The sequence below is a fragment of the Felis catus genome, chromosome D2 (assembly GCF_018350175.1).
Source record: "Felis catus isolate Fca126 chromosome D2, F.catus_Fca126_mat1.0, whole genome shotgun sequence".
Taxonomy (NCBI): Eukaryota; Metazoa; Chordata; class Mammalia; order Carnivora; family Felidae; genus Felis; species Felis catus.
The window spans coordinates 888518-900000 of record NC_058378.1 but is presented as its reverse complement, the minus strand read 5'-3'; positions in this window follow the sequence as shown (position 1 = coordinate 900000).

The window sequence follows — 11483 nt, the reverse complement described above, 5'->3', positions numbered from 1 at the left end:
TCATACATAAAGGGGTCGTTTGGTCTCATATGTCCTGTGTTTGCAATTTAGGGGAGAAGACACATATCAAATTAACCTTAAACTTCTCAGTATTTCTAAAATTTATAATTACCTGATTTGTTTTATTGTTTTGAACATATTAAAGTGTGAATCTAAAATAGTCACATTATTTTCTTTTTTTATACTTAATATTTATTGAACATTCTCATATTCCACTTACTGAGCCAACTGCCTTACATATATAAATTCATTCACTCATTCCTGCCATCAGTATATACATTTGCTATCATCTCTAATCTATATACCTACAAAGTACAATTTTGAGAGAGCTTTAAGAGATAGAAGTATAGTTTACTGCTTGATAATTAACAGTAGAATTGTGAATCAAACCAAGTCAGGCTTATTCTAGAAAAATACTCTTAACCTAGATAGATAGAGAGATAGATAGAATTACTATATTACATATTATATATTCTCTCATATACAAATACTCTCTTAGCTTATTTTATACACACACATATATATATACACACACACACATATATATATACTGAATTTCTATAACATATATAATATACAATACATGATATGATAATATATAAGCCAAGACAGTGTTTATATACACATACAGCTTTCTGTACATAATTTTTGACATATTTGTTAATGGGGATCTTCTTCTTCCATATAATAAGTGATAGATATATACTATACAATGGTATAGTATATATACCTGGGACATAATGAACTCCAATCAGTTCTTTTTTCGTGAATCAACTTAGGGTAGGACATATCTACCCAATAATCTGCAGTTATTCACAAGGCATGTAACTTTCAGTGTAAAGCAGAAACTCTTCATTTCTCATTCCAAGTCCTGGACTACTCCTGCCCTCCATGATTGACTCCATTGTTCCAAGTCTAATCTTTTTAGAGCAGAATCTTTCCAACCTGATCTACAGTCTATTCTCTAGACAACTGTGTTTCCCTTACTACTTTCCTATCTGATGAAAAAAATAATAAAAAGTATAGGCATTTTTATTCTACAGTACATTTAAAAAGTTATGTAAATATAAAAATTGGTGTCAGGAAAAAAGAGGAGAAATGATACACAGCAGTATGGATGGAATAGAACTTTTAGTTTCATATCTAGTTGAGTGAAAGCTATTAACAGAGTGCTATCTGAAAACACTTTTGCAGGGTACATCACCAATTAATCACTTTTGATATTACATTGCAAATTGCACACATTTGGAGATTATTTTGAAATGCTCTTTGGATTACTGCCTAAAAGATGACCATAACTCACATTTCATCTGTGACAATGTGGCATTAAGAAATTTCAAGAAATCACCACCTATCATCACCAATTTTCTTTTAAGATCAGTGCTGTGGGACATGAAGTGCAAACGTGTCACAATTACTTTCAGGTCCATCCAAAATGTGCTGCAGAGTGGTCTTTTTCTATGAGCACATAGAGAGTCAGTAATATAAGTAAGATGTAACCTCTTCCATAAAGAAGATGGAGTCTAGCGGTGGAGACTGCAATATACACAACTAGCTGTAACAGAAGACGAGGGTGTGAACGTGCCAGGGAGGACAGTTACCCAAAGCTCAGAGAGTCAAAGAGTAATCCTGGAAGTGACAAAGTGGTTCCAAAAGTCGATTAGGATCTCAGCCGGTGAAAAAGAAGAAGAGATTCCAAAATTAAAGCCATACTATGTAAGACTACCTGGCTGGCTATGTGCTGTATGTTGCAGGAGATAAGAAACAGTGGTGAGAATGGAGAATGTTGTGTGTGGCATCCAAGTTAACCTGAGTCCAGATCTGGAAAGTCCTGTATGCCAGACTAAAGACTGTGCACAGTGACTGAGATCATTGCTGAGCAGGGCTTTACGGATGCACATTTTTATTTAACTTTGCTTGGTGTTTTCTAAGAGAAAACATTCGGAAGAAAACAAAATATACTTGTCTGCACATTTTTGCTGAATAGCAAAATGTATTGAATTGTATTATGTACTGTATTATGAATATAATACAAAAGTTTATTTGAACCTCATAGAAAAAATATGTATCCTTATAATTTTAATTTGTTAGTATTGATAAGAAAGGTTACTGTTTTCCAGTCCTCAGATTTAATATCAAGGCTATATATTTTTATATATAAGATGATTCTTTTTAAGATTTACAAATAATATATGAACATGTCACTGTAAATAATTACCCATTAGCCATATGTATTGGGTAATTAGGATAATGTCACTTTACAACTAACTCATTCCCATTCCATGCCTGGAAGAGATAAACATTTGGTATGTGTTTTGAGAATATATATTGCATATATTATGCACGTATTTTTTGGTAAATGAATTATAATATATATAATGTTCTCTATTTTGGAATTCTTTTCCACTTAACAATGATATTTCATTGTTTACTTTTCTAGTATTTTAAAAGGTCACAAAGAACCTTTCTTATTCTGTACATCTCTTAATTCACAAATGAAAATTTTAGCTTAGATTTAAAAACTTTTAATACACAGAAACTGTAGATTTTAATCAAAAATATCTAATTTTAACAATTACATGTTTCTCTTTCTTTTTAAAATTTTATTTTAAATGGATTTATATTAGCCTATCACACATAATGTTACTTTTTTATAGTGTACATTTGTTTTTTCTCCTCTGATTGGCTCCTTTCCCTTCTTAAATTTTTCATCTGCGAGTACATAATTTTTTAAACCTAGTATTTATCCATTCATACTTTTCTCCATACTTATAAAATAAATAAATCTTCATGTATATTTATGTAAACCCACCTTTACATACACTTACATGCACCTGGCCTTGTCTCATGGAAATATTTCATACTGAACACAATTTTAGGAGGAGAGGCTTAGAAGGTGGAGAAGCAGGGGGATTGTGAGCTCACCTTATCCCACAGACACACCGAGGCACCAGACATATCTCGCAGCTAACTCTGAACGTGGCCTGAATGACAACCTGGCAGAACACATCTTCCACAGCTAGTTCTAGAAATAATACCACATGGAAAAGCATAGGACAGGTGGAGACGTCGTTGGGAAGCAGACCCCCAGTGTGACTGACCACGATGGGGCCAGACATCACAAGCACAAAGTGAGAGGGTCAGATCCCTCAGCAAGCACTTCCTTCATGGAAGACCAGTGCTAAAAAGAAAGTTCCTTTAACTAGTGACTTGAAAACCAATGGGGCTTAACTCTTGATACTTTAAAAATCAGCACGTTTAATTCAGCAAAAGCTAGAGTGCAAAAGGAAACCAAGTCCCTGCCCTTAAAGAGCCAGCATAATAAATAACTGTGCCTGTGACACAGCACAGAGGCAGCAGTATGAAAAGAGCACAGGATATCTGTGAAGAAGATTTATTGACTAATCTTAGACCATGTGCCAGGAGGGCAAGGATCTGCAAGTGATTTCTGCAGGAACACAACAGCTGGCAGGTGCCATTTTTCTTGCCCTCCCCCAGCCCAGACAGCTGGTTGCTTGTGGGAGCCAGCAGTAACACTCTCCGTCTACCTTGCTAGCACCACATACTTGCTCCGCCATTCCCCTGCAGACCAAGCCCATCCAACTTGCCCACGATGACAGCTCTCCAAAGCAGTTTCTGCACCACCACACTTGAAGGGTAGCCCTGGCGAGGACCAGTGTCACTCCAAAGTGACTCCTGCCCTGGGGAAAGGGGGAGATAACCCCATCCACTGGCACATGTGTAGTTCCTGGAGTTAGGCCTCTTAAAAGCAGCAGGGAGAAAGCCCTGTCCATCGGTGCACCTGCAGCTGTGGCAGAGAGGTGAACTGCAGACAGCAAGTCTGGGTACCAGCCCTACCCAACAACAAGCCAGTGGGAGCTGTAGCTGGGTCTTTCTACAGCATGAGGGGCAATAAAGTAGGCAAAGCCATAGCAATCAGATAAGAAAAGCAAATAAAAGGCATCCAAATCGGTAAGGAAGAAGTAAAACTGTCACTGTTTGCAGATGACATGATTCTATATATAGAAAACCTTAAAGACTCCACCAAAAACTATTAAAACTAACACATGAATTCAGTAAAGTGGAAGGACACAAAATTAATACCTGTTGTGTTTCTATACACTAATAATGAAGTAGCAAAAAGAGAAATTAAGAAAAGTCCCATTTATAATTGCACCAAAAATAACAAAAAATTGAGAAATAAACCTAAGTAAAGAGTTGAAAGGACCTGTACTCTGAAAACTATAAAATACTATGAAAGAAATTAAAAATGACACAAATGGAAAGATATTCCATGCTCATGCAAGACAAGCTACACATTTAATGCAATCCTATCAAAATTTGTATAAAACCACAGAAGACCCCAAATAGCCAAAGTAATATTAAAAAAAAGAACAAAAGTGGAGGTATCACAATCACAGATTTCAAGATATACCTCAAAGCTGTAGTAATCCAAACAGTGTGGTACTGGCACAAAAACAGACACATAAATCAATGGAACAGAATAGAAATAAACCCACAGTTTTATGGTCAATTAATCTATGACAAAAGAGGAAAGAATATAAATGGGAAGACAGTGTCTTCAATAAGTGGTGTTGGAAAAACTGGGCAGCTACATGTAAAACACTTTCTTTCATCACAAACAAAAATAAACTCCAAATGGATTAAAGATCTAAACTTGAAACTTGAAACTATAAAATTCATAAAAGAAAACATAGACAGTAATCTCTTGGATCTAGCATTAACAACATATTTATGAATGTCTCCTCAAGTAAGGAAAATGGGAAAAACAAATATTAACAATGGGACTACACCAAAATAAAAATCTTTTGCATAGCAAAAAAAAAAAAAATTAAAAAGCAACCTATTGAATGGGAGAAGATATTTGTAGGTAATATATTTGATAATGGTTAATATCCAAAATATATAAATACTTATACAACTCAACACCAAAAAAAAAATGTGATTAAAATGGGTAGAGGACCTGAATAGACATGTTTTTAAGGAAGACAGAAAGATGGCCAAAAGGCACATGAAAAGATGCCCAACATTACTAATTACCAGGCAAATGCCAATCAAAACCACAATGAGATATCACTTCATACCATTCAGAATGGATAGTATCAAAAAGACAAGAAATAACCAGTTCTGGTGAGGCTATGGAGAAAAGAGAACCCTTATGCTCTGTTGGTGGGAATGAAAATTGATGCATTCAGAATGGAAAACATAAAACTTCTTTAAAAAATGAAGAATAGTGATACCATACAATCCAGATTCCACTAATGGGTATTTGCCCAAATAAAACAAAACCACTAATTTGAAAACATATAGTAATGCCTATGTTCATTGTAACATGTTTACAATAGCCAAGATATAGACACAACCTAAGTGTCCATTGACAGATAAATGGAAATAAATATATATCACATATTTATATATATATCATACATATATATCACACATAGATATGTGTGATGTATATAAAATATGTGATATATATGTGTGTGTATATATATATACATACACACACAATGGAATATTAATAATAAAAATGAATGAGATCTTACCATTTGCAACAGCAAGAATAGAACTAGAGGGTATAGCATTTCATACTAAGTGAAATAAGCCAGGCCTAAAAAGACAAATACCATACAATTTCACTTATATGTAAAATCTAAAAACCAAAACAAACAAAATCAAGTAGAATCATAAATACAGAGAACAAACTACTAGTTACCAGATGGAGGGGGTGGGGGCATGGGCAAAAATAGGTGAAAAAGGTTATGGAGGACAGACTTCCAGTTATAAAATAAGTAAGTTATGGAGATGAAGAGTACAGCACAAAGAATATAGTCAATAATACCATAATAACATTGTATGGTGATGTTGTGTAGTAACATTGTACGATTAATGTTAAGGTGATGTTGTATGGTAACTACACTCACTGTGGTGAACACAGCATAGTGTATAGAATTGTTGAATCACTATGTTGTACACCTGAAACTAATGTAACATTTTGTATCAACTATACTTCAATAACAAAAATTTTAAAATACATAAATAAAACCATTAAAAATCCTTATAACATCAATTCACAGAAAAAAAGAAAATTAAATATCAATATTTGTCAAGAATTCAAGGAAGCATCATTTCTCTTTCCTTTCCATGATCCATGTGTAGATCATCATGTAACTCTCCCTTGTTGCTTTGTGGTGTCACATCAAGTAACAGCACCAAACTGTCTTCTTGAAAGTAAAGGAAGTATTTTAATTAAGTGAAATTATTTTTAGGAATATAAACATGTGTATTCTATGTACAAACATTTAAGAGAATATATGATAAATAGGGGGTCATACTGATATCTCTAACTCTAATCCACTACTACAGGGATCATTCTAGGCTCTTCCCCCTGCTTATTTATGAATTCCCACTCCAACAGTAACAAATCTGTCTCCCAGCCTCTACCACCCATCACTTAATTGTTCAGTCCTGATACACATGTGTAGTACTATGGGAATTGTTAGCCTGTACCCCATGAGATACAAATTTAGTAACTAGTATACATTGCTTGTGTATAGTTTTGCCCTTAGTTTTACAGATTCCAATCATATCCAAAAATATTTAGGTAAGTAGCAATCCCCGAACCCCCTTCGTTGATGGTGTTTCACATATTTGTAATACATTTTGTTTGTCATGTTCTTTATTCATTTAATCCTGGGATAGCCCCAACATTATAAATATTTTTTTTTAATTTTCATAAATTAATCTTGACTGTGTGCACAAATTTCAGCTGGTTTTTCATAAATGCATAGTGTCATGTATCAATAATTACAGTAAGATATAGATTAAATAAGCCTAAAAATTCAGTGTGCTGCAGTTATTTAATCTTCCCTCTCTTTCTTACCTCCAAAACCTCTGAAATCACTACTCATTTTCCTCTCCCAATAGCTTTGTCTTTTCCAATAATGTCATATAATTGTTACCATATAGTATGTATTCTTCTCAAATACACTTTTTTCACTTAGAAATAGTGTGAAATTAAGATTCATCTATTTCTTTTTGATGCCCAATAGCTCATTTCTTTCCATCATGGAATAATGTTCCGCATCTTGTTTATTCACTCACCGACTGAAGATCTTGACTGCTTCCAGGTTTTGGTGATTATGAGAAAAACTGTTATAAACATCTGAATGCAGGTTTGTGTGGGAACATAAATTTTAGCATCACCTGAGTAAGTACCTAGAATATCTATTGTTAGATCCTATGGAAGAATGTTCTTCAGCTTACTCAGAAACTGCCAAAGTGTCTTCCAAAGCAGTTGTACCAGCAATGAATGAGAGTTCTTGTTGCTACACAGCCTTACCAACAACTGGTATTATCAGATTTTTCTTTCATTTCAGTCATTCTAATAGATGTATAATGGTACTTCATTGTCTCACTTTTCAGTTTTCTAATGACACATGATTTTGAGGATCTTTTCATATGCTTATTTGCCATTTGTATATCATCTTTGTTTAGATGTCTGTTCATAACTTTTGCCCATTTTTAAATTAGATTATCTGGTTTCTTATTGCTGAGTTTTAAAAGTTCTTTGTATATGTTGGATATAAATTCTTTATCAGATATATGTTTGAAAATTTTATCTCCTAGTCTTTGGTTTCTCTTTTAATTTTCTTAACAGTCTCTTACAAAGGGCACAAGTTTTTTCTAAAAATTCTAATGAAGTCCAACTTTTTTTTTCCATTTATTATATTTTGGTTGTTCTCTATTATTTTATTCCACCTTATTTCTAAATTGCTCACACTTCTTTGTCAATTTATAAAAATTGCAACTTTTATAAAGACATTCATTCATATGTTACTAATTTCATTGCCATTGTTTATTTCACTTGCTTCTTCTTTCTTAATGAAGACATTCTCTATGGGTTTATTTAGGGAGATTTAGGGAGTAATAAAGTTTCTCTGTCTTTTACTTTCTGTTTCTGTTTGTTCTTTCAAAATGATTTTCCTTTATCTTTATAAAGGGAGGATGACTTGGGTCAGTGCAGATATCCAGGTGAGCTGTTACTCTTCCTCAGCACCTTAAAGGCACTGTTCTAATGTTTTTGCTCTAATAATTTATAATTGTGTCTTCCCTTGTGTTTTTTTTTCTTTTTGTCTTCTGATTTTGGTTACTTAAGGTATTACTTTGTTTCTGATGGTCTGCAGATTTCCCATATTCTGTCTTGGTGGAATATTTTTTTTAATTATCATGATAGGAACATCAGAATTTTCTGTTGAATCTGAGGATTTATTTATTTTGTCAATTTGTGAAAATTGTCCAACTTCATCTATTTGAATATTACCTTTTCGTCATTCTTTCTAATTTGTCCTTCTACAATTTTTATCACAGGCATGTTGAATATTCTTTTTTTTATTATTATTATTTTTTCAATATATGAAATTTATTGTCAAATTGGTTTCCATACAACACCCAGTGCTCATCCCAAAAGGTGCCCTCCTCACTACCCATCACCCACCCTCCCCTCCCTCCTACCCCCCATCAACCCTCAGTTTGTTCTCAGTTTTTGAGAGTCTCTTATGCTTTGGCTCTCTCCCACTCTAACCTCTTTTTTTTTTCTTCCCCTCCCCCATGGGTTTCTGTTAAGTTTCTCAGGATCCACATAAGAGTGAAAACATGGTATCTGTCTTTCTCTGTATGGCTTATTTCACTTAGCATCACACTCTCCAGTTCCATCCACATTGCTACAAAGGGCCATATTTCGTTCTTTCTCATTGCCATGTAGTACTCCATTGTGTATATAAACCACAATTTCTTTATCCATTCATCAGTTGATGGACATTTAGGCTCTTTCCATAATTTGGCTATTGTTGAGAGTGCTGCTATAAACATTGGGGTACAAGTGCCCCTATGCATCAGTACTCCTGTATCCCTCACGCCAGAGTGGCCAAAATTAATATTCTTATTAATATTTTCTATCTCTTTAACATTTGAGTCAAATTCCTATTTTTTATATCAAATCATTTCAGTTTAGTAATTTTATTTTATGTTATTGTTATGTGATGTTCAACTATCCAGTAAAAATTTCATTTTAATGACCATCCTACTGAGTATGTATATAAGCATAATCACTTTGGAAAAGGGTTATATTACTTTGTAAATACAAAGAGGCACATACTCCAAAATAAACAATTCTAAAAATGTGCTGACCAGTAATTTAAAATTTTTTTTAACGTTTATTTATTTTTGAGACAGAGAGAGACAGAGCATGAACAGGGGAGGGTCAGAGACAGGGAGACACAGAATCCAAAACAGGCTCCAGGCTCTGAGCTGTCAGCACAGAGCCTGACGCGGGGCTCGAACTCACAGACCGCGAAATCATGACCTGAGCCAAAGTCGGCCGCCTAAACGACTGAGCCACCCAGGTGCCCCTGACCAGTAATTTTTAATAAGAAAAATAACACAGCAAATCATCTATCAATTAGCAGTACAATAGAAAAATGACAGAATGAAAAATGAAATAAACTAGAACTACATGCTTTAACAATGTTGAATGACAAATACATAACTTTGAGCAAAAAGGAAACGGAGTCACAGAGATATACATAAACTACATTTCTATTTAGATAAAAATTAAAAGGGCAAGTGTTCAGGGATAAATTCTGATGTCAAAAAAATTAATGTGCAAATGGGTTATTAATACAAAACTCATAAGAGTGGTTAACTTCTAGAAGGAAAGAAATGAAAAATCTTTGTAGGGATATTCAGGAGAATTCAATGTTACCAGTTATGCTCTGCTTTTTACTCTTGTTTGGGGGTTCATAGGATTTACTTTGTCAGTAGTTCTTAGTGGGTGAGTCTGTACATGTGCATTATATATGTAATATGTGTATGTGTGCATTCACGTTTATCTCTAGATAAAGGAGGGCAGGTGGGTGAAGAAACATGTCACTGTATCTTAGGAGGTGTGTGTCATTTTAAATATTAAATATCAACTAGAATATATGTTGGATAGATCAGCAGCTGTTTTCATGCAGAGCTTACTTTTTACAAATATCATTTCATTGCCTTCTCCTAAATTTTATTATTATTATTTTTAAATGTTTATTTGTTTTTGAGAAAGAGAGAGACAGACAGAGCGTGAGCAGGGGAGGGGCAGAGAGACAGGGAGACACAGAATCCGAAGCAGGCTCCAGGCTCCGAGCTGTCAGCACAGGGCCTGACACAGGGCTTGAACTCACAAACTGTGAGATCATGACCTGAGCTGAAGACAGACACTTAAGTGACTGAGCCACCCAGGCGCCCCTACCTTCTCCTCAATTTTAATGTCACTTCTCAATATTCAACTTTAATTGACTATTGTATCCCTGTTAGTTAAGAAAATGGAAAAGTGCCAAGTTTATTAAATCAGTATACTTAATTTAACGGTCAATTTAAAACCACTTTTTAACTTTACCAGGGCTCTACATATTCCTTTGGAGTTAGATGCATATCTTGATGAGACTTTTATTTAAAGATAGCTCTATAACTTGCTACCTTAAAAAAAAAATCTATTCCGAGTAGGATGTTTTGTAACAGCCCGGGCTTTTACTACGTATATAGAAAAAGGAATAAATCCAGCTCACCTTAAATGGTATCACTCTGAGCTTTGCTTCTAAAGGGAAATGACAATAACACATCAAAATACTGAGTGCACATTTTACCAAAACTCTCTGCTGCATGCCTATCTGCAAAGTTGCCTCTCTGCTACTGATCAGAGTGAAACATGGCTGTGCAGTTCTCCCCTGAAAAGCATCCAAGATGATGTAGAAAGTGAAATAACACACAAAGTGATGACCAAATACACTAAATTAAGGAGAATATTACTGTCAGCCATGAGTTAGAGACTGTACAGAAATTTGTGTTTCAAGACCACAAACATGCTTTTTGTCTTTTAATCATTGTAGAAAAATATCATTTTTACTCATTTAAAAAAATACATTTTAGTCATTTAAAGTTTTTCTTTCCTATTCTAAGGAGATAGAAAAAATTCTATTTTGCATCCTTTTGTAGGACAGTTAATTTTTAAAAAAAGCTTGAAGGATTAATTCAGAGAACACTTGTTTTGTGTGTGGCTGCCTAGTAATGAAAAGAGTTTCAAAATACGTGTTACTTTTAAAAGAATGAAAACTTGTTTTTATTTTTCCAAATTATTTATTTTTGACAAATGCACTGGTTTGTGAAAATCTCTTTTGAAAAACCTATTTTAAAATTGTCAGAAAGTTTAAAGTTTAAAGATAGATCTCATCACAGAGAAGGAAAAATTTGCAAAGGAGGCATCTATACTTAAGAGGTCATATTTCATGAAGGTCGGTCAATTATCTCACCAACCTGACCTGTTTCAGTAAGGTGGAAATTATTTTAACTCCACGGGTCATCCAAAGTTGTAGGAAATGCATAGCTCATTACAAATATTGAATCAGATGCATGACGTACATGATTTG